Source organism: Neofelis nebulosa, chromosome 7 (genome assembly GCF_028018385.1).
Source record: "Neofelis nebulosa isolate mNeoNeb1 chromosome 7, mNeoNeb1.pri, whole genome shotgun sequence".
NCBI lineage: Eukaryota > Metazoa > Chordata > Mammalia > Carnivora > Felidae > Neofelis > Neofelis nebulosa.
The window spans coordinates 103,414,319-103,438,157 of record NC_080788.1 but is presented as its reverse complement, the minus strand read 5'-3'; the positions used below and the strand labels follow the sequence as shown (position 1 = coordinate 103,438,157).

The 23,839-nt window shown below is 40.4% G+C and overlaps 1 long non-coding RNA gene and 1 other non-coding gene across 2 annotated transcripts in view; both read left to right on the top strand.

Moving 5' to 3' along the window:
• LOC131518095 (uncharacterized) overlaps positions 1-9,559 on the top strand; it is a 36,234-nt gene extending 26,675 nt beyond the window's left edge. The window contains exon 3 of the long non-coding RNA XR_009264906.1: positions 6,830-9,559. This is a non-coding gene — a long non-coding RNA (uncharacterized LOC131518095). The remainder of the gene's footprint in view (positions 1-6,829) is intronic.
• Positions 7,701-7,810, top strand: LOC131518377 (U6 spliceosomal RNA). Its single transcript, XR_009265061.1, has one exon. It is a non-coding gene; the product is annotated as a U6 spliceosomal RNA (small nuclear RNA).
• Positions 9,560-23,839: the final 14,280 nt, after the last annotated feature.

The following is a 23,839-nucleotide window of genomic DNA, read 5'->3' as shown; positions in this document are numbered from 1 at the left end:
TGCTGGGGGAAAAAATCTGACTGTTAAGCTTCTGGGGGACAAACCAGAGGAAATTATATAATTAACAGTTCAGAGATTCTTAGAATCTTTGGCCAAAAAAAGAAATGACAGAGAAAAAATCACTGTGTTCTAGAGCCATGGCAGAAGGCCAAGCTTTGAATAATGGCCATAGAAGATATATTAATGAATTATTTTTAAATGTATGCTTCTTTTTGGAAAGAAATTGCTTAGGGAAAGTTTATGCCTTAATTACTACTCTTACTAAAAGGGAAAATCTTAACTGATTATACCTTAAAATCTTTGAACCTTAAACTCTTTTACCAGATTTTAAAAGTTCAGGCCTCCTTGCAAAAATGCAAACGCATTTCTATTTCCTGATGGCTATAACAAAAGCAGAAGACTTAAACAAGAATCTGTTTTATGAAAAATTGAAATCTGAGCACAGTTCACACATTTACCAATGATTCTTCTCCGTTGCATGTTATCTATGAATCATCTGACACAAAACAGCTGTAAGGCCTCTCTGCTGTAAGGACAGGATGGCCCTGCCAGGAACTGCACCCAGCTTGTGGTCTAGTCGCTGACAGAATTTACATAATACTACTGACTGCCAATTTCAGCCTACCCTGCAGGTACCACCCCCCCCTTCCCCACCCTTCCCTCCTGCAGGCACTGAAATGGTCACGCTTTGGGCTGGCTCTGGTCCTAGCAGGAAGCATAGGCCTCCAGGCTGCTGACCACACCCATACATTTGTTTGCTTTGTTTCGTTTTGGGGGAGATCCTTTTATTTTGATATAATTTCAATTTTACTGAAAAATTACATGAACAGTCCAAGGAACTTCTACAACTTATGATTTGTTTGTTTACATTTTTGCCTTATTTGCTTTATCATTCTCTCTCTTTCTCTCCCACTCTCCTCTCCCATTGAAGATGGAGATGTGCTCCTATTGGCTCCAGTATGAATTTTCCAAAAAGGCATTCTCTTAATAACTACAGTGCAGTTACACAATCAGGCAATTAAGCATTAATACAATACTACTATGTCTTTCATTAATTGCCCCCAAAATGTCCTTACTTTTTTTTCCCTCTCCTGAGGATCAAATCCAAGATTATACATAGCATTTAGTTGTCAGGTCTATTTATTTTCCTTTATTCTGGGACATTTCTTTAGCCTTTCATTGTGTTCTTGACCTTAACATTTAAAAACAAAGTACAGGCCAGTTATTTTGTAGAATGTCTTTCAGTTTGGGTTTGCCTCATGTTTTCTCATGATTAGATTCAGGTTATGCATTTTTGGCAGGAATACCACAGAGTTGATAGTGTGCTCTTCTCCAAGCATCCTAATCGGGGGCATGTGATATGGGATATTGGTTTGTAACTATATAGTGATCTTAGCCCTGATGACTTGGTAGAGTGGTATCTGATGCTATGAAGTTATTATTTTTCTCTTTCATTAAGTCATTTGCTGCATACTTTACATCTCTGTAATTATCCTATTTATTTAAAGTTTTTATTTAAATTCCAGTTAGTTAACATACAATGTTATACTAGTTTCAGGTATGCAATATAGTGATTCAGCACTTCCATACATCACCCAGTGCTCATCATGGCAAGGTCACTCCTTAATCCCCATCACCTGTTTAACCCATTTCCTCACTCACCTCCACTCTGGTAACAATCAGTTTGTTCTCTGTTTCTTGATTTATCTCTGTCTCTTTTTTCCCCTATGATTATTTGTTCTGTTTCTTAAATTTCACATGAGTGAAATCATATGCTATTTGTCTTTTTCTGAGTGACTTATTTTCCTTAGCATAATACACTCTAGCTCCATCTATGCCATTGCAAATGGCAAGATTTCATTCTTTTTTATGCTGAGTAATATTTCTTGATTATTACAGTTTGTAATATTCCATTGTGTGTATGTGTGTGTGTGTGTGTAACTCATCTTCTTTATTCACTCATTAGTCAATGGACATTTGGGCTCTTTCCATAATTCAGTTGCAGTACATAATGCTGCTCTAAACATCAGGGTGCATGTATCCCTTTGAATTAGTGTTTTTGTATTCTCTTCTTTTTTAATTTTTAAATTTTATTTATTTATTTTTGAGAGAGACAGAGACAGAGTGAGTGGGGGAGGGGCAGAGAGAGAGGGAAGGAGAGAATCCCAAGCAGGCTTTGTACCACCAGCACAGAGCCCAATGTGGGCCTCAAACCCATGAAACCATGAAATCATAACCTGAGCTGAAACCAAGAGTTGGACACTTAACTGACTGAGCCACCCAGGCGCCCCAGTATTTTTGAATTCTTTGGGTAAATACCTAGTAGTAAAATTGCATATCCCTTTTTTTTTTTTTTTTAAGTAGGCTCAATGACCAATGTGGGACTTGAACTCATGACCCTGAGATCAAGGGTCACATGGTCTACCGACTGAGCCAGTCAGGCACCCCTGTAATTATCCTTTTTTAAATCAAACTTTTACCCATCCATTTTGGCATCCTCTGATGATTTTCTACAACTCTCATTTTGCATTCTACTGTAATGAAGAGGTTTCCCTTAACATTTATATCTATCTATCTATCTATCTATCTATATGAACATGATTCTTAGGCTATCAGTGGAGTATAATCCATTATAAATATTATTTATTTTGATGTTAAAATTGTTCCAGATTAGGGAGTGGGAGCCTCTTACCGCTGGCTCTTGAGTCTTTTTGAACATATTTTCATGATTCTTTGATCATTTCCTTACCTTCTTGCAAAATAAGATGTTCCAGGCTCATCCTCTACTTTTCCTGCCCACAGCCCCAGAATAAGCCATTTCTCAAGAATCGCTAGTTCCTTTAGTGGGTAATGGTATTTAGAAACCAAGATCTGGGTGCTAAAAGTGCTCATTCTTACTGGTGTATCACTGTTTCTAGGCCTCTTACCAGACAGAATTAGGTAATATTACATATACAAATGGAAATAGATACATATAGAGGCATAGATATATATTAGAAATATGTTGGAGATATATATGACATAATATATACTTATTCTAATAACTCCAATTCTAATACAACAAATGCTTTTTCCATATTTGTAATTTCTTTCCCCAGCACTTAGAAATCTGGCTCCCATTAGCCTCAAGGTCAAGAATACACAAATCATAGTTTCAGAATTGCTAATCCCTAGCACCACTTAAAGTAAGCCTAATGAGAGTTTAATTAGTTTACAGTTTTGAGGGGTAAAACTTAACATACATTAAAGTACACAAACCCCAAGTCTACAATTCAGTGACTTTCGACAAATGGATATACCTGTGTAACCCACACTTTTTTCAAGATATAGGACATTCATCTCTGTATCTTCTCAGAAAGTCCCCTCATGTTTCTTCCCAGTCAGCAACACCCCCATCCCCCAAACCAGAGGCAACCACTTTTCCAGTATTTTGCTTAGTCTGTAGACATCAGTTGGCTCCCCTGGATCCGAACACACATCTTCAACTTGGACCCTACTCTGTGCTCTCCCCCTCGAGGCTTGTGCCACCACAGTACCTGGCCTTAGATTTTGCTTTGTCTACTCTTTCTTGGCAATGCCAGATTTGATTTCCAGTTCTGCTTCCAGTCTTTTCTGACCTGTGGTGCCAATGACTCTGCCCCTCCTCTGGGCTACATGTTGATTTGTTCTTGCACTAGCCTACATTCCTCATTCCTTCTGGGCTTTTGATCCAGCCCCGAAGGACCTTTGGCCTGGAATGTGCTTCGAGGATCACACAATTTACTAAAGATAGTTTCATAAAAAGGCACATAATTTCATGAAAAGTCTCCTTCTTAAAATTTGGTAATATCGTCCCGTCTGGTCCTGCTTGATGCCTGGATTCTGAGCCACACCTGTTCTTCTGTTTCTAAATCTTGCTTCCTTTCCCGACTTGGGTGACTGTCATAATCCTTCCTTCCCATGACAGCTGGAGCCAGAAGCTGGTGAGGCTTTTCTCATGAGGGTACCTTGTGAGCATGACTATGATAGAGAGAAACCATGTATCTTGTGGGTGTTTAGTACATGTGAAACCACTCAGCCCACCACCACATGTGGCAAATGGCCAGTTTGGGGCACAGGAAGAGAAGGTGGGTGGGTCCCAAGCACCCTGCTTAATGCTTAATGCTTAATGAATAGCTCCCTTTCAGTAGTGTTCAGTCTACCCAGAGCTATAGCATGTAGGGTAGAAACTAAGTTGAGGTCTCGGAACCAGGAAGTCACACCCATGTTAATATTTAGAAAACAGTTGGGTTATAATAGCTTCTTTTCCAGGCTCCCTAATGAAAAGGGTTAGTGTGGTTCAATCATGAAAGCTTCTGAAAAGACTCTTTGACACAAAGGCTCTGAGCTCCACTCTTCATGTCGGCCCTTGATTATATTAGTAGTTTAATAAGCAGTTGCTTGTTCTGTCTTTTGTGTTCTTGGATTCCCCCCCCACAACAAAGCTGTGAGCTCCTTGAGGGAGGTGACAGTGTTGGGCATTTTTCTGTCTTCCTCCTGTCCCAGCACCAGCTCCTTGTCAGGTGACAGGAGGTGTTCTGTAGGTACTTCTGACTTGAACTAAGTCTTAGTCACCCTAATGAGGTCATCCCTCCATAGTATCCCAATTCCTACTGTAATACCAAGCACAGAGTAGGTACTCAAATTGGCTGAGTAAATCATGAACTAATTCCACTAAATTGTTGTCGAGTCAAAGTGTTATTCCTCTCAGGAGTCTATGTTTTAGAAGAGGGCAACAAAGAATGGGCAATGCTTAATAACCCAAGTGGAGTTAGCCTAATAGTGGAATTACAGGCAACACAGCACCAGATGAGGACATTTATAAGCAGGGGGCTCTTTGGTGCCCCACCAATCATGCCACATCACTATGTTACCCTTCTTCTGAGGTCTTCAGAATGTTGGGCCATAAAAGGATCGTTATATTCTGATGATCAACCTTTTTTGCTGTCTGCTTTTCCTGAGCTTCTTTCTCCTATTCAATTTGCATTTGTTTCCTTTGGCCCAACAGCAAATTGGCTGCAGCACCTTCTCCTAAAGAGCCAGAATCTTCCTAGCAGTGAACCTCTTTTTTTTTTTTTTTTTTTTAGTTTATTAATTTATTTTGAGAGGGAGAGCACACAAGCAGGAGAGGGGCAGAGAGAGGGGGAGAGAGAATTATGAGATCGTGTGGCTTGATCTCACGAACCATGAGATCATGACCTGAGCTGAAATCAAGAGTCAGATGTTTAGCCAACTGAGCCACCCAGGCACCCTTCGTCATTACTACATTTTAACTGACTTTTGCAAATTTTCATTACAATTTTAATTGTCACAAAATGTTCCATGGAGTACACCTATTTAACCATTCACCTGACATTTGTTGAGCATTTAGTTTGCTTCTGATTTTTAGCTTTTACAAAAGGAAACATAATGAGAGAACTCTTCACATAAATTTTCCTTATTTGAGGCATTTTGCTTTTCACCAGGAGAAATTTCCAGAAGTTTTATTACTGGACAAAATAATATGAAACTATTTTAGACTCTTAATATTGTCCAACGACTTATCAAAAGGTTCTTAACCAATTACACACCTTCTGGAATGGATGAAAATTTCTATTTTACCCAACGTTGGTCATTTGCTGACACAACAAAACATTTATTCTCTATTTCAACATATATGTCTATATTTGAGGTTTATATTTTTTCAAAGCTCCCCAGGCAATTCTAAGGTGGAATCTGGGTGGAGAGCCCCAGAAGGCTACACTAAAAGTTGCCAAGTGCTGTGGCCCTTTTCCCTCAGCCTCTGGAGATCCTGTGCTCTGATACAAAGGTCCAGGGAAAGAGCCCTGAGGAAATGGGCACCAAGGTAAAGAGGAGGTTTCTTCATAAGGCTTAGGGCCAAGTAGGCCCAAGTCATCCTCCCTGGATCTTCTGAGGGAGGGGCCCTTCTCCTCTGGCTGCATAGAGTTGGAAGCGATCCAAAGAGAGCCAAGAGCACATGACCCCAAAGAGGGAGAACAGAAAGGGGGAAAAAAGGAACAGTCCTGTATAATCAGGAGCTTGGAGTCTCTCTCCCAGCTCTCAGAGAGTCTACTTCCCAGCCCTTGGGCCTGAGTCACAGAAGCCTCTAGCTGTGCTGATCACCCACATCAAATGTGCCTCCTCCATAACCCATTCCCATAGTCTTGTTTTTTTTAAGATGCTTTTTCAAATTACAAAAGAACTATTATTGGTCCATCATAAACAAATAATATATAAATGAAAATTTCAATATTGGAAAGTTCTCCCTCACTTCCCTGTTTCCATTCCCATCCCCAGAGGTAACCTGATAATAATTTGGTGTGTATCTTTCTAGATCTTTTTCTAGTGGGTGTGAGACTGTGTGCATGCCTCAGGATTTTATAATACATAAATGGAATTACACGATATATAGTTTTCCCCATCCTGCCTTTATCATTTAACTTCAAGGTGTAGACCACCTTCTGTGTTAGTTAATATATAGCAGTCTCATTCTTTTTCATGGCTGCATGATAATCCATGGTATATGACGATATCATATAATGAACACAGCTTGTTGCTGGTGGCTTCAGTTGCCTTTCATTTTTCTCTATAATGACAATGCTGCAATGAGCTTCTTTGTGTATGTGTCTTTGTGTCATCTACCTGGCTTTGAGTGTTGCCACTGCCAGAAAATTCCTGGTGTTGGGCTCCAGGTATGCATACCCAGAGGATCTCTGCTACCTCCAGGATTCATTTAGACCCTGGAAGAACACCACCCTGGCTCAGTCCTGGCTTCTTCTCTCACCCTGTTTTTCTGTGGTTGTGTTCGCAGCATGCCCATGGACCAGCCACCAGAATTCTGACAACCCCACCAAAGGTTGCAAAGGTGCAAAAAGTACAGCTGGTGTCCCTCTGGCCACTGGGAGGAAAGAAAGAGGGCCAGCTCCTTCACACACAATCCAGTTGGAGAGAGTATGGAAGTGGTTATCTAGGTGGTTCTCAGTCTTTCTCCCCTGAGATAGAGTGTAGGACTGAAACAGCAGTGAATCACTGATGTAGAAGATACAAGAGCTGCAGTGGTGGTAGGAGCTCTCCAAAGCAGCTGAGAAAGTATGGTGTGTGTGTGTGTGTGTGTGTGTGTGTGTAACCCTGAACCAAATGTCTTTGGCCCATGGACAGAGATTGCCAACCCTTGATCTAATATGTTGTTGTACTTTTGTCTTTTAAGGTTTTCAAGCACCAGTGTAGAAAACTGGGTGGCTCAGTTAGTTGGGTGTCCGACTTCGGCTCAGGTCATGATCTCACAGTTCTTGAGTTCGAGCACCACGTTGGGCTCTGTGCTGACAGCTCAGAGCCTGGAACCTGCTTCTAATTCTGTGTGTTTCTCTCTCTCTGCCCCTCCCCTGATTTCACTTTCTCTCTCTCAAAAATAAATTCTAAATTTTTTAAAAAATTAAAAAAAAAAAAGATTTTTCAAACACCTTGTTCCTTCAAGAAGAAATAAGAGCTAATGAGAAGCAGATGGTACCCTGGGTTCCATTTCTCACTTCACTAGGGCCTGCCACAGTTTGGAACAGTTTTGATTGCTGCCCTATGCCCTCTTGTTTAGAGGTGCTGTCTGCACCCTGGGATGCAGGGGTTAGGTTTCTTATTTTTCCTGAAAAATGGTGCTAGTGTCATTGGCTGTTAAAAATGAGACAGGTGTGCTCGCTTTGGCAGCACATCTCCTGAAAACATTGGAGCGACACAGACAAGATTAGTGTGGCCCCTGTTCAAGGGTGACAGGCAAACCTGTGAAACCTTCCATACAAAAATAAGAACTTTTAAAATGGGACATAGGCAAGAGAACTTTTGCATTTGGATGAGATGTTTTCTGTGATTGGCTTATCCTGCTTAGTTCTTTCTTCCTTACTTTATGGACACGCAAGAAAGAACACATGCTCATAGTATTGGAGGCAGGTGCTGAACTTCCTAGGTGGCAGCCCTCCTGAAATGTATTCTTGCATGCACAAATGCAAAGACCCTTGTTGACCTGCTCTCTCAATGCTTTGGAAACTCTGAGGAATGGTGATGTGGTCACTGTTAGAACAGAGCAACAAACAAATCTGGTGTAATTGAGGATAAGCTTCATGTGGGCAGTCCTGATGTTTGCTCATGGAAAGGTGATTCATTTAGACGAATCAGGGCTTTAAAATTGTTTTCTTGAAGTGTAACAGATACAGAAAAGTGCATGCACTGTAAATGTATGGCTTGGTGAATTTGTGCAAAGTGAACACACCTATGTTACCCTGGTAACCACTATGTAGATCAAAAAGTAGAATGTTAGAGTCACCCCAGAAGACCTCTGTACCCACTCCTCCCCCAGTTACTAGTCCTTTGAGGTATAACCAGTAACCTAACTTTCCACACTTTATATTTTTTGCCTGTTTTTGAACTTTATGTATACTTGTGAAATTTATTCACATTTTGTGTAGATCTTCTTCACTTATTCTCATTGCTATATTGTATTCCATGATAGACATATGCCACAGATGGGGTGCCTGGGTGGCTCAGTTGCTTAAGCCTCTGACTCTGGAATTCAGCTCAGGTCAGGGGCTTGTGGGATCAAGCCCCGCTTTGGGCTCTTTGCTTACAGTGCAGAACCTGCTTGGGATTCTCTCTCCCTCTCTCTCTGCCCCTCCCTGGCTTGCATGTGCTCATGTGCCCTCTCTCTCAAAATAAGTAAGCATTAAAAAAAGAAATATGCCACAATTTATTTATCCATTCTATGTTGATGGGGTTTTATTGCACACATTCCTACAAGTGGAATTATCAGCTCACAGTGTTTGCATATATGCATCTTTAATGGACCCTGGAATAGCAGTAAATGAGAGTTAGGGGTGTATTTTTTATTTTTTTAATTTAGAGAGAGAGAGAGAATAGGGGAGAGCGAGAGCAAGAGTGAGAGCGAGAGTACATGCGTGAGAGAGAATCTTAAGTAGGCTCCACGCTGATTGTGGAGCCTGATCCTGGGATCCTGACCTGAGCTGAAATCAAGAGTTGGTCAGACACTCAACCAGACTGAGCCACCCAGGCGCCCCAGGAATGTATTTTTGGTAGGGGACAAAACACAAAGCTAAGATCAGGCCCCAGGTTTCTGGTCTCCTTCCAGGCTTGGATTACAGGGGAGCCAGAGCAAGGTACTTAACCTCTGTGTTTCCTCAACTGTAAATTGGAAATAATTGGTACCTGCTCTATTACTTGCTGTGGGATGAAAAAGGCCTCTGCAAAATCTCAAGCTGCACAAATGGAAGCTCTCATTAAAATGCAAGCAGGGAAGGGGAATTTTTAATTATCAATGAGAACTAAAGAATAACTGTATTTATGTGGATTTCCACTCCCAATTAAGAATCCAGAGATTAGATTAACTGCTCAGCTAGACTGAGTAGTATTGCCAAAGGGGCCTGTAGTGTTATTGTCTCAAACCCAAACACAGTAAGTAACTTCCCAGACCTATCCTATGAATCTTGCTAGAAGTTTCCTCAACTGCCCGGAGCCCCAGGGGTCCTCCCAGTTCTTTCTCTTAGTCGCCAATGCCTCAGCTTTTTCTTTCCCCCTGCATCAGCTTGAGTTGGCCTACTCTGGGAAAAACTGGTTTGATGCTGCCTGAGCAGACCAATTATAATGCACCAGGAAAGCAGAAGGACACCATCATCCGATGTCTTCCTGCGTTATTGAACATAAAGTGTGAATATTGTCAATGAGGTGCTTTGGTCTTATGATACAACTAAAAGTTCACAGGCATTTATTCTACCAAAGGTTGTGCTAAAATGAATCGGGGACTGTAAAATACAGTAATTGAAAGTAGTGTCAACATTTTTTCTATCCTCCTAGTTCCCTTGCAGATGGTTGCACAAATGTTACACAAGTAGAAGGCAGTGCCCTCTTCTGGCCAATGCCACACTTGCATGGCTGTGGCTAAGAGGCTTGCCAACTCATGGGACTGGTTTTTCACTGGGTAACAGGCTCATCTTGGGGTTAGTCTTGAGTAAATCACATCTGGGGATCCACCCTCCCTTTCCTCTTCAAAAGAGAAAAATCAGAACTATGATAGTTACATTTTATGTGTGATTAACATTTAAATCAGTAGATTTTTTTACCTTCCATAATGTGGGTAGTTACCTTAAGAGCGAAAAGTGAGGTTTCCTGAAGAAAAAGAAATTCTGCTTCAAGACTGCAAAATAGAAACCTGGGTGTTTCCAGGGGCGCCTGGGTGGCGCAGTCGGTTAAGCGTCCGACTTCAGCCAGGTCACGATCTGGCGGTCCGTGAGTTCGAGCCCCGCGTCAGGCTCTGGGCTGATGGCTCAGAGCCTGGAGCCTGTTTCCGCTTCTGTGCCTCCCTCTCTCTCTGCCCCTCCCCCGTTCATGCTCTGTCTCTCTCTGTCGCAAAAATAAATAAAAAACGTTGAAAAAAAAAATTTTTTAAAAGAAACCTGGGTGTTTCCAGCCTTCAGATTTTGAATACAAGACTACAACGTCAACTCTTCCCTGAATTTCTAGCTTGCCAGCCTGCTCTGCAAATTCCAGACTTGTCTGCCCCCACAATCGTGTGAGCCAATTCCTTAAAATAAATCTGTGAATGTGTGTGAGTGTGAGTGTGTGTGTGTGTGTGTGTGTGTGTATCTTGTTGGTTTTGTTTCCCTGAAAACCCTAATATAAAACCTAACTCTAAAACACATTTATATCAGTGACATCTCATTTGTTTAAACATAAGGGGACATGAAGTATGGCAGCTGACCTGAGTTCAGGTTCAAGTCCCAGTACCATCTAATTTACTAGTTTCATGAACTAGCTACTTAATTATACTTAGCCTTGGTATCTTCATTTTTATAAAGGGGAAAATAGTAGCATTTACTGAATATGCTGTTGTGAAGATTAAGAGAAAACATGTGCTTAGAATAGTGATTGGCTCAGAATAAGTACTCATTAATGTTAGTAGTTATTATTAATTATTTTTATTACTAAGGTCATAGAGGGAAGCTGCCAAAAAAAGGGTGATTTATAGAATGATGGGTACATGGAAGGGTAGCTGGTCTCGTTCACTCCCCCACCCATCATCTCCCTAGACTCTTAGGGAGACAGGCCGTCTCTGCTTTTCACAACCTGTTCTTGGGGAGTATTATAAAGCCATTTCTTGTAAAGTGTCCTAACTGTTCCCATAGGAACCCAATCAAGATTAAAAGTTGGATTCTGAATTAATGATTAAGTCATATATGGGGGCGCCTGGGTGGCGCAGTCGGTTAAGCGTCCGACTTCAGCCAGGTCACGATCTCGCGGTCCGTGGGTTCGAGCCCCGCGTCAGGCTCTGGGCTGATGGCTCGGAGCCTGGAGCCTGCTTCCGATTCTGTGTCTCCCTCTCTCTCTGCCCCTCCCCCGTTCATGCTCTGTCTCTCTCTGTCCCAAAAATAAAAATTAAAAAAAAAAAAAAAGTTGAAAAGTCATATATGAAACCATTATTATGTCACAAAAGTAAAGTTCAGTAAATCTTGGTAATCATTTAAAACAGTAAAACTATGTAAATCCTAACACGGGGCTTCCATAAAATTTAATCTTCACTCCATGGTACAATTTACCAATTTAATTAGCAGTTTTGTTTGCCTTCTCACAATTTAGAAGGCCTTCTGTAAGATGATTTGGATCACTTTTCGGCCTTTTGGCTAAGATCAAGTGTTGTAAGATGATTTGGTTGGTCAAAACCTTGTTTTTATTTTTTTTTATTTTTTTTCAACGTTTTTTATTTATTTTTGGGACAGAGAGAGAGCATGAACAGGGGAGGGGCAGAGAGAGAGGGAGACACAGAATCGGAAACAGGCTCCAGGCTCCGAGCCATCAGCCCAGAGCCTGACGCGGGGCTCGAACTCACAGACCGCGAGATCGTGACCTGGCTGAAGTCGGACGCTTAACCGACTGCGCCACCCAGGCGCCCCAAAACCTTGTTTTTAAAGCTAGCCAAGTGGTTATCTCCAAGTATAAGGATTTGGGTTAATTTATATATATGTGTGTATTTATATATTTATCTCTGTGTTATTCAGTGATTCACCAGAAGGACCCACAGGACTCAATAATAGGTTATATACTCACTAAGATTTATTATAGCAAAACGTATAGAGCAAAAGCAGTGGGAAAAAGATATGCACTCATGGGGTCCAGACATTCAACACAGACTTCAGTGTCTTTCCACACAGGAGTGTGGAGGCCACACAGGAGTATTCTTTCTTTCGCCATTAACTTTCAGGGACATATATAGAATGTCTTTACCCAGAGAAGCCTGTTTGAGTCTCAGAGTCCAAGGCTTTTGTAGGGGGCTGGTCACATAAGTATATCCTACTATGTATGCAACCAACTATGGTAACCAAAACCCAACCCTAACAATGAAACTAGGTGCACATCATTGATCTTGATGTTTGTGCAAAGCGCCCCTGAGAAGCACGTATGGTATGATCCATTGGTCCTGGTGTATGTAAGTCATCAACCACCAATATAAAGAACACTCTAAGGGCTGCCAAGGGTTAATCATGGGTCTCTTGAAGACATGTAAGGAGCAAGCAACCAGAAATGCTGTGTTAACTCTTTCCTCACAGTCTGTATTTTCTGAAATGTCTATAATTAATATCTATTACTTTGATAATCACAAAAGTAACTATTGATATAAAGGCATCTGCCGTTAATGATTTTCCTTTCTAGTTATTTAATGGTGTTGTTTTATAATCTCAGTATAGTTCCCTGTAGTCAGCAGAGCTGCTGAGAGAAGTAAAGTCACCCTTCTAGACACTTCATGGATCCCCATCAGAGCCTTCATACTCTTTGGGAAAACCATAAAAACAGGCCAGGACAAAGCCCGTGAGACATAGAAGGAACCACAGCAACACCTAATTCAACTTCCCCATCTTAGAGATGAGGAGGTGGAAATACCGAGCAGTGAAAGGGCTCATCCCGGTTCTAAATCTTAGATCTTCTAATTAGAAACCTCTCTTGGAACTCCTGAAATGGGTCAAGGCAATGTCTGCTCAGTTGCTTCTGATGATTGTCTTAACATGGGCAGAAACTGGAGGAGCCCTGACTGGTGGGACTGCCTGAACTGAATGTGCATGGTCAATCTCCTTTAGTCTAGACAGAGGCTTCCTATCCTTCCCCAACCCCTTCCTTGTCCAGTGACTTGACAGAAGCACCAGGACTCTGTTATCCAGAGCATTGCCTATGCCACTAGGTCAATGGTCTAGTTTGGGACCTATCAAGAGATTAGTTTAATCTTCACCAAATTTCCCCCTTTTCTCCCTTTCATTTACTCTCTTGTAGGCTGGAGGGTGGTATCTGTCTCTACACTGGACTCCAAATTCCTTGAGGGCCTTCTGGATCCAGGTTATATAGTGGTTATGATTATGGGTAGTAAAGTCAAATGGTCCGGGGTTTGAATTCTGGCTTAACATCTCACTGGCTTGTGGGATTTGAGTGAATTACTTAATGGAAATAATAGTACTTCCTTTATAAGGTTACTGGGAAGATGAAAGGAAGTAATAACTCTTAACTAGAATAGAATTTGGTATATAAAAACGCTCAATAAATATTGAATATTATTTTTTTAAATAGGTACTTCATTTACTTTGGAAAACCCTGTTCTCTGATCTTTTTAATAGTTTTGTTGAGATAATTAACACACAATATACACTGTATGTATTTAAACTATAAAATGTCATAAGTTTTAACATGTACACACCTGTGAAACCATCCCCACAATCAAGTAAATGATCATATCCATACCCTCCCAAAAGTTACCTTATATCCTTTTGTAATCCCTTTTCCTGTCCTCAGGCAATTGCTGTCTACTCTTTGCCTCTGCAGATTAGCTTGCATTTTCTAGAATTTCATACAGATGGAATCATATGGTATGCTCTTTTTTTTTTTTTTTTTTGGCTTCTTTCATTCAGCATTATTTTGAGATTCATCCATGTTGTTGAGTGTATCAATTGATTACTAGTATTCCATTGTTGAGGGTATCAATTACTCAGTAGATTCACCACAATATGTTTATCCATTCACTTACTGATGAACATTTGGGTTGTTTCCAGTTTTGAAGTATTAGAAATAAAACTTCTGTGAACATCTGTGTACGTGTCTTTGCATAAACATATACTTTCGGCGCCTGGGTGGCGCAGTCGGTTAAGCGTCCGACTTCAGCCAGGTCACGATCTCGCGGTCCGTGAGTTCGAGCCCCGCGTCAGGCTCTGAGCTGATGGCTCAGAGCCTGGAGCCTGTTTCCGATTCTGTGTCTCCCTCTCTCTCTGCCCCTCCCCCGTTCATGCTCTGTCTCTCTCTGTCCCAAAAATAAATTAAAAACGTTGAAAAAAAAAATTAAAAAAAAAACATATACTTTCTCCTTGGAAGTGAATGGGTGGGCCCTAAGGTGGGTATGTTTAAATTTTTAAGAAACGACCAAATTATTTTCCAAGTAGTTGTACTATTTTGTATTTCCATCAGTAGCATGAGAGTTCCAGTTGCTCCACATCATTGACAAGAGTTGGTATGGTTAGTCTTTTTAGTTTTAGATATTCTAATAAATGTGTAATGATACCTCTTTGTGATTATAATTTGACTTTCCCTAATGACATTGTAAATGTGTTTTTGCCACCCATATATCTTTTTGATAAATTGTCTGTTCAAATCATTCGCCTATTTTTAATTAGGGTGTTTGCTTTTCTTATTGTTGAGTTTTGAAACTTTTTGATATATTCTATATACAAGTCCTACATATAGTTTACAAATATTTTCTTTAAGTCCGTAACTAGTCTTATTATTCTCTTAATAGTGTCTCAAAGAAAAGAAGTTATTAATTGTAAAGAAGTACAATTTATCAATTTTTTGTTTTATGGATTGTGCTTTTGGTATTCTAATCCAAGGATCCTTTCTCTACTAAATCACTTTTACATGTTCACTGGAAATCAATTTACCATATATATGTTGGTCTATTTCCACACTCTGTTCTCCAGTGATCTGTTTTCATGCCAATACCATACTATCTTGATTACTTAGCTTTCCAAATTTGTCTAGCTATTTTATGTCTTTTTCATTTCCAAATGAATTTTACTAAAAAAAAAAAATTTTTTTTTTTTTGGAGAAAGAGAGAGAATGGGGGGAGGAGCAGAGGGAGTGAGAGAGAATCTCAAGTAAGCTCCATGCTCAGCACAGAGTCCAACACAGGGCTCAATCCCAGGACTCTGGGATCGTGACCTGAGCCGAAATCAAGAGTTGGACACCCAACCAACTGAGCCACCCATGAGCCCCTCCAAATAAATTTTAGAATTAGCTTGTCAATTTTTACATGAAAAAAACTGTTAGAGTTTTGACTAGGATAGCATTGAATAAATTTAGGGAGAACAGTCTTCTTCACAATATTAAGTCTTCTGGTCCATGAGTATAGAATATTTCTTTATTTATTGAGGTATTAATTTCTCTCAACTATATTTTATAGTTTTCAGAGTATAGGACATACATATTTTGGTCAATTTATTGCTTTGCATTTGATATATTTGGTAGTAGGGTAAACGGTATTGTTTTTAATTTCAATTTCCAATTGTTTGCTAGTATATAAAAATACACTATTTTTATATATTGAACTTATATCCAGAAAACTTGCTAAAGCTCACTTATTATTTTTAATACCGATTTTTGTAGACTCCATAAGATTTTCTGCATAGACAGTTATGTCATTTATGAATAGATAGTTTTATTACTTCCTTTCCAATCTAATCATCTTTTATTTCTTTTTCTTACCTTATTGCACTGGCTGGAACCAGTACAGTGTTGAATAGAAATGGTGAGAGTAGAAATCTTTGCCTTGTTTCTAATTTTAGAAAGAATGCAGTTTTTTTTACCATTTAGTATAATGTTAGCTGTGGATGCCCTATAACAGGTTGAGGAAGTTTCCTTCTATTCCTAGTTGGCTAAGGTGTTGTTTTTTTTTTAAACCGAGAATTGATGTTGGATTTTGTCACATTTTTTTCTGCATCTATTCATATGATTCTTTTTTGTCTTTAATATGGTAAATTACAAAGATTGATTTAATAATAGCTTTATTGAGATACAATTCACAGAGCATAAAGTTTACCCTTTTAGAGTGTACAATTCAGTGGATTTTACTATATTTGCAGAATTATGCATCTATCACCAAAACCAAATCCCATAACATTTTCATTATCCTAAAGGGAAACTCTGTTCCTATCAGGAGTCAGTCCCCATTTCCCCCACTCTCCCCAGGTCCTGGCAACCTGTATGGATTTGCCTATTCTGCACTTTAATATAAATGGAATCATATTCAATGTGGTCATTTGTAAATGGCTTCTTTCACTTGGCATAATGTTTTCAAGGTTCGTCTATGTTATAGCATGTATCAGTATTCCATTCATTTTTATGGCTAAATAATATTCTACTGTGAGGGTATACCACATTTTGTTTAACCATTCGTCAGTTAATGGGCATTTGATTTGTTTCCACTTTTTAGCTATTATGAATAACGCTGCTGTGAACATTTGTTACAAGTGTTTGTGTCAACATATGTTTTCATTGCTCTTGAGTATATACCTAGGAATAGAATTTCTGGGTCATATAAGTCAGTCTGTTTCATCCTTTAGGGAATTGCCCCACTGTTTCCCAAAGTGGTTGTACTATTGTGAGAAGGTTCAATTTAACAGATAAGGCCATTTAGATTATTTATTTCTTCTTGAGTGAGTATTGGTAGTTTATGCCTTCCAAGGAATTTGTCCCTTTCATCAGTTGTTGAATTTATCAGCATAAAGTTGTTAATAATAATATTTCCTTAGTCTTCTTTTAGTGTCTTTATAATGTGTAGTAATGTCATCTCTCTCATTCTTACCATTGATAATTTGTGGGGGTTTTTCCTGATCAATGTAACCTACGTTTATCAATGTTATTGACTATGTATATTAGATATTTTAAAAATCTTTGTGTGTGTCACTCTGTCATGTGGAAAATTGAGTAGGCTCCAAGTACACTAGTAGGCAGGCTATCCTAGAGTTCATATAAAGGCTCACATACCCAATTGAAATGCATGGATCACACTTTTTATTAAATCAGTGTACACCACTGTGAGAAGCAAGGGGGGGGAGAATGGTCAAGTTAAACACGTAGGATAGGGAACGGGTGGCATCGATAGGACTATCCTGGGCCATACTATGTTATATGTATTCTATCTCAGCTGCATCAGCTTTTCCTGCTGCAGACATGAAGACTAGAGTTGAGGTTCAAACAAGTGGATCCTGGGTCAATAATACTTGCTCTGTTAGAGAGATGCAATTAGTCAGAATTGTAGCTTGTCATATAGTCTGTTGAACAGCCATGGACGGCACGTGGAACACTAGTAGGTAACACTAGTGGGTGGTCAAATTAAGGACTCATGAATATTGATATATAATGTATCATTGAATATTTAGTGCCCAGGTGCCCCGCAGGTATGTTATTACCTCATGTACTCTTGGATCTTGTAGCCCTTTTCATTGATGTTTAATCCATACATGCTCTACTTACTAATTACTGATCTATACTTGATGTATCTTATGAGTTCATCCAGCCATTTCTTTTCTTGTCCTCTATAGAATTGAATATTTTGAAACTGTACATTGAATGCACTAAACCCTCCCCCTATTATTCCTTCTTTCTGTGACACAGTCACCTACTTTACACATACCACCCACTGAACAATTGTTAAATAAAAAATAAGCAATACCCTCAGCTAGTATTGCCATAGAAACATGCTTATTCAAACAAAGAGTTCCTGCAATTAAATACATACAGGAAATACTGGGTTTCTTTACTATAGGCCTTGTTAGTGCCCTAATGCACTAACCTTTCTGTGAGTGGTACCTTTCTGTGAGTGGATATCACATGTACTGTCCTCAACCTATTGACTGATGGACCACTTTACTCCAGGTGCATCACAGAACACATCTTAGGAGATGCTACCTTGGGAATTGCTCTATGCAAGGCCTTAAAGAGGGCTGGGAAATGTAGATGTTTACTATAGCAGATGTAGGCCAAGCAGTATACCTTGTGTACTTTATAAACATTCTGCTTTTCTGGGTTAGAAAGAAAATTATGACAGGAAGCAAGATAGGGAAATTGAAGTTACTCAGGGAGTGAACTGACCAAATTATTCATTCAAGGGTTTCTCTAATTTACCCTTTGGAATAAATCCAGGGACGGTGCCCCATTCCCCAATCAGCACAGTGCTGACAATATTCTTTCACAAATGGCTTATAGACTGCTGCATAGGCAGGTGCTTTGAAAGATATTAAGATTATACAAAGGACACTTCCTTTTCCACAATGCTGGGAAAATATGCCTAATAGGACTTCAGGGAACCCAGATCTCTATGCATGATTACCCTGGATGGTCAAGGGATTCTAAAGACTTGAAACTGAGTTTATTGGGAGAATGTATCAATGGGAAGATAGCATGTGTCATTTAGTAGACAACACAGGAAAAATAGAGCCGATCATAGGTCTTCTACCCTGTTTTGTTCCATTTCATAGCCTCTGCCCCCCAACACCAACGTGCAGGCAAGTACTCCCACTTCTGGCCCCTCCCTCTCTTCTGCACACAAAGCGGCCTTCTTCTTGACACTCTTGTATTCTCTTCCTGACACCCTTCTCCCAATCTCTACCTGTGTAAATCCTGCTCATCCTTCAAATTGTTTCCTCTGGTGAGCTCTACTCAACTCCTACCTACTAGGTTATGCTTTTTTTCCTATCACTTATCACAAGTGTTAATTACTTAATGATTGTCTCTTCTATGAGGTTGTGAGTTGCGTGAGAGTGGAAACTGCATTGACTACTTCACTACTGAATCACCAGCACAAGGCACAGAGTAAGTGGTTAATAAGTCCAGTTGAATGATTGAAAACAATATAGGTGCTGATATATTTTGCAATGAATTTAGGGCAGTTTTGTCTTCCCTTGCCTTAGGTCAAAGTCTTCTCAATTGCCTTTCTCCAAGGCTTAGATTCTCCTCAGATTCTTTTTAGATACTTATTCCAAGAAATGCCTCTCTTATCTATTCCCTTATCAGAGAAGAGTTTGACATCAGCATATACAGGCTAACGTCTCTCACGTAATCTAGAGCAAAGGAGCTTTGGAAAAGCAATGTTTTCTTTCTAAGTATGAGGTGTTCAGAGTTCCCAGTGAGCTTGAGACTGCAGTGAATAGCTTGTATGTTCTCCCAAAATCTGGCATGAAGGACTGGTGTGTCTGTGGAGAGCCATGAAGCAAGTTGTGTTTGCAATTATGCTGCTGGTGTTGCTGGGAAGAATGCATGGAAAGCTGTTCCAGGGTGGGCACGTTCTCTGCAATGTTGGGAACACAGCTCCTTAGCAGTAGAACAGTTATACTAGACCTGCTTCAATCAGTTCCTCCTCAGGGTACTTGCCTGCCTCTCTCCTCCGATTTCACTCTCACACCCATGCCTGGGGCTTGAAATTTTCCTTGCCCACCCCTAAGTCACCTGCTTTCAAATGGATGGACGTGATTAGGCAAATATGGCTGGAGGCAAAGTGGCTGGAGGTGAGGACAGTCTCCCTCTTGCGCTTTCTCTTGAGACAGGACTTTTTCTGAGGTGCAAACTTCCTTGAAGCACTAATGAAGACCTGCATTCCAAAGGGGAAGGAACATAGCTCTGCACTGGACAGAGCTGAATTTTACCCCTTGCTCTCAGTCGTTGTAAAAACTCAATGAGATAATGTGATTAAAGCCCTTAGGAGACCAGATTGCACATTGTTAGTGCTCAAAACACGGTAGCCATTTAACTATTAGGTGTTCATTGGATATTCTCAGAGGAAACTGTGTCTCCTGCTTCAGTAACATGACACTGGATGGAAATGGCTCGTTCACTTTTCTCTACTAGACTGTAACATCCTTGTAGGCCCAAACCTAAAACGATGCATTCCAGATCCCATGATTAGCTCACATTTGTTGAGTGCTTATGATGTCAAACACTAAATGCTTTAATTCTCAAAACCCTAGAGTTAGGAATTACTGTTTTATAGTATTTATAGCTGAAGATATGGAGGCACCAAGTGGTTTAAGTAACTCACCCATTGTGATGTATCTAGTAAGTGGTGGAGACAGTATTTAAATACAGTACGTGGGGTTCCAGAACCTGTGCTCTTTACCACTGCATTGCACTGCCTCAATCCTCATTCTTAGGTTTTCCTCATTTTTCTCCACCTACACCATGGAACGTATCATCCCTATTGTCTCCGTCTGTGCTTATGGGGCTAAAACTATTCTGTGATTCTCTTTGTGCTAATGCCTCACAATGCCTCATGTAATAGCATGCTCTACAATTGCTTCTCCATTTGTCTAGTGCTGGGTTTGGCATACTAAGTTTATGTACCAATTATGCTCTTTCACAAAGCATCTCTTGGTTCCATTGTCTGACTGGATACTAGACCGAGTGGATCATTGGGCAGACCTTTTATCCTTTTGTGTTCTTAATGACAACCATCTGTTTCCTAAAGCAATTGAAATCTTCAGTTATTAGCATAAAGGAAAAACATTGACTCTGGGCACAGCCTCACACTACTGGTACATGCCTGGGGCATCAGTTACCACCAAGGTTTGCCTGTCCACCTTTCTCAGAGAGAGTCTGGGTGAAACCGGGGTTTCCTTTCAAGAACAGATGCCCACGCCCCATGTGGTTTTAAAAAAAACATGCAAATCGTATATACAAGAATATTATATATCTTTGGAGTTAAATATATAATATAGCCATCATCCCTCTCAATAGAATATTATCGGATTACACCCAGTCCTCTGCGTACCCCTCCCCCAACCCTCCCCCAGTAATGCCAATATGCTTTTCATTATACAAAGAGTAGGAGTTGTTTGAGAGCAATACTTTTTGGATGAGTAAGTCAGATGTGATTTCCAGGTACTTTGTGTGAAAGATGCTAGCAGCAAACTTGGGAGTATTCTGCGGTTTCACATTCTATTCAAACTGATGTTTCCGGAAAGCTGTTTCTGATTCTGACTTCACAACCACTGCAGCACAATAGTGTACTGAGAACAGATGTGTCAGTAAATTGTGGTCAATGTGAAAAATTAATTTTTGCCACAGTTGGGGACACGTACTTTTATGGCAACGGCCATTAGAATATTAAGCTGAGCAGTGTTGCAGATGGTGAAAAGCAGAATTCAAACAGCAGGAGGAAAGGTGGAGAATACCAGTGAGCCAGTGTCCAAGAAAAATGGTTTCTGATAGGCAAGAACTTTGCTGTGAACCTATGTGAGAAAACTTGCGAGAGAATTTGGTCATGGCCATAGGCATTCTACTCAAACAGGAATGCTAGTGGGATATCGTGTGCCTGTCCCTGAAGTGTCCACTCCTTCCAGGAGAGCCACCAGTTCCACTACTAAGAAAGGTGTCTCAGGGGTGCCTGGGTGGCTCAGTTAAGCGCTGACTCTTGATTTTGGCTCAGGTCATGATCTCACGGTTCATGGGATGGAACCCTGCATCAGGCTCTGCGCTAACAGTGCAGAGTTTACTTGGGATTCTCTCTCTCTCCCTCTCTCTGCCCCTCCCCCACTTGCATGCGCTCTCTCTCAAAATAAACATTAAAAAAAAATGTGTCTCAAGGACCATAAAAGTGAGAACCATTACTGCAGTCAACAGATATTTGTGAAGTGGTTTAACAAGTTTTCATCATTTATTCCCTGCCACTAATGTACCCTTTGAAATAATTTCACTGTCTGTTCCGTCCCACCACTAATGAATTAGAAACACTCATGTCTGCCCAGGGCTGGAGGAAATGCAATGCAATTCTACCACAGATTTGGTAATGTCTGTATGCAGCGGCTAAAAGATCCAAAAAACTGGACATAATTTTCAGTGCTATTCAGTTTGTGAGAAGATTAAGTTAAAAACAACAACAAAGAGACTTGAAACTTTAAGGAAAATTGCTTTCAGAACTTGGAGGGGGGGTAGGGGACACATTTGAGGCCATGAGGCAGAAACCCTTGGAGAGATGCCCAGAAAAGTAGTATTCCCATCAGTCCTTCTCTATCCATCTCCTCTCCCCTAAAAAAGTCATGACTTCCTATTCTAGAACTAGAATGTGTGTGCTTCTTGCCTGTAGGACTTGCTGAAGATGATATGGCTGCAATTGAGTGACTTGGATAACTTTCTTCACCTTTAAGATGAAGTATATGGGTGCCTGGGTGGTTCAGTTGGTTAAGCATCTGACTTTGGCTTAGGTCATGATCTCACAGTTCATGGGTTTGAGCCCCGCGTGGGGCTACGCTGACAGCTCAGAGCCTAGAGCCTACTTCAGATTGTCTCCCCCTGCCCCTCCCCTGCTCACACCCTCTGTCTCTCAAAAATGAATAAACATTGAAAAAAAGAAAAGATGCTGTATTAAGTGGCAGCCTAATTGATATGTGAACCATGTTCTTTAGGATGAGGTGTTTTTTGTTTAAGTAGGCTTCATGCCCAGCATGGAGCCCAACATGGGGCTTGAATTCACAGCCCTGAGATCAAGACCTGAGCTGAGATTAAGAGTCAGATGCTTAACCAACTGAGCCATCCAGGCACCCCAGGATGAATTTTTATATCTCAGGAAACATACAGAAAATCTTCACTTGCATTCTTTTTTGTTATAGTTAGGATAGCCATATAATAATCTATCCTCAAAACCAGGACACTTGAGAATACAAGGAGGGTGCTATTAATAATTACACCTGGACAACATAAACCAGAATTGTTCCAGGCAAACTGAGATGTATGAACACTTATAGTACAACCTTGGTGTTCAATAAATGTTTTATCACATTATGTAGCTTTTAGGCCCCAAGCATGCTAATCTAATTTTTTCAGTTTATTTTGAGAGAGAGAGCAAGAGAGTGGGGGAGAGGCAGAAAGGAAGAGAGAATCCCAAGAAGACAAAGGGGTGACCTCACAAACCGTGAGATCATGACCTGAGCCAAAATCAAGAGTCAGACACTTAACTAAGCCACTCAGGGGCTCTAGGACAACCTAATTTGAAAGAGGAATATTAATATAGGTATTATATACTAGAGGTGTAATCTTTTAGTTATGCTAATGCACCAAATACATCCCTTTGGCTAGAGGGAAGAGTGTTCCATTTTCCCCCTTGCATACTTCGGATACTTGTTGTTCGGATGATCTGTTTTATCATAAGGTAAGTGAGTGAGCACAGGAAGCTAGTCAATTGCAGCAAATCGCACTGCTGAGCTGAGCTCAAAGCTAAAAACTCTGTTCCCTGGAGTCCCCAGCAGTTGTGCTGTTCACTGAACCATGAATGGTTGCCTTCTAGATTTTGATCAGATTTCTATTGCAGATTCACCAGAGGTGGAGACTTATTACTACTTTTCAGATAAGAAATCCGGTGAAGTTTGTAGAGTTCACATTAATCCTCTTCATCCCACTTCTACAAAAAGCGTGGGTGCTAGTTCTTCCTAATCATTAGTCATGTAGTTGGGTCTTTTTTTTGTAGAGATTTCTTTGGGCATTCAAGAAGGGATCCAGGTATTCATTAAGTTTAGTCCTTGGGATTTTTGTGTGTTGCAGTAACTAGGCAACAGTTCAGATGTTTTAACTTAGCATGTCCTGTACTAGCAAGTTTAAAAAAAGAACTGTCAAGCCATACTTGGCAGAACCTTCCTTGGACTCTCCCACCCTCTGTACAGTTCTCCTGTACATCTTGGCTGTTCCTCCACTGCTAACAGAGACCTCTTCTGTCTCGGCCACTCTGACAGCCTTGTCCAAGCCTTTCTCACCG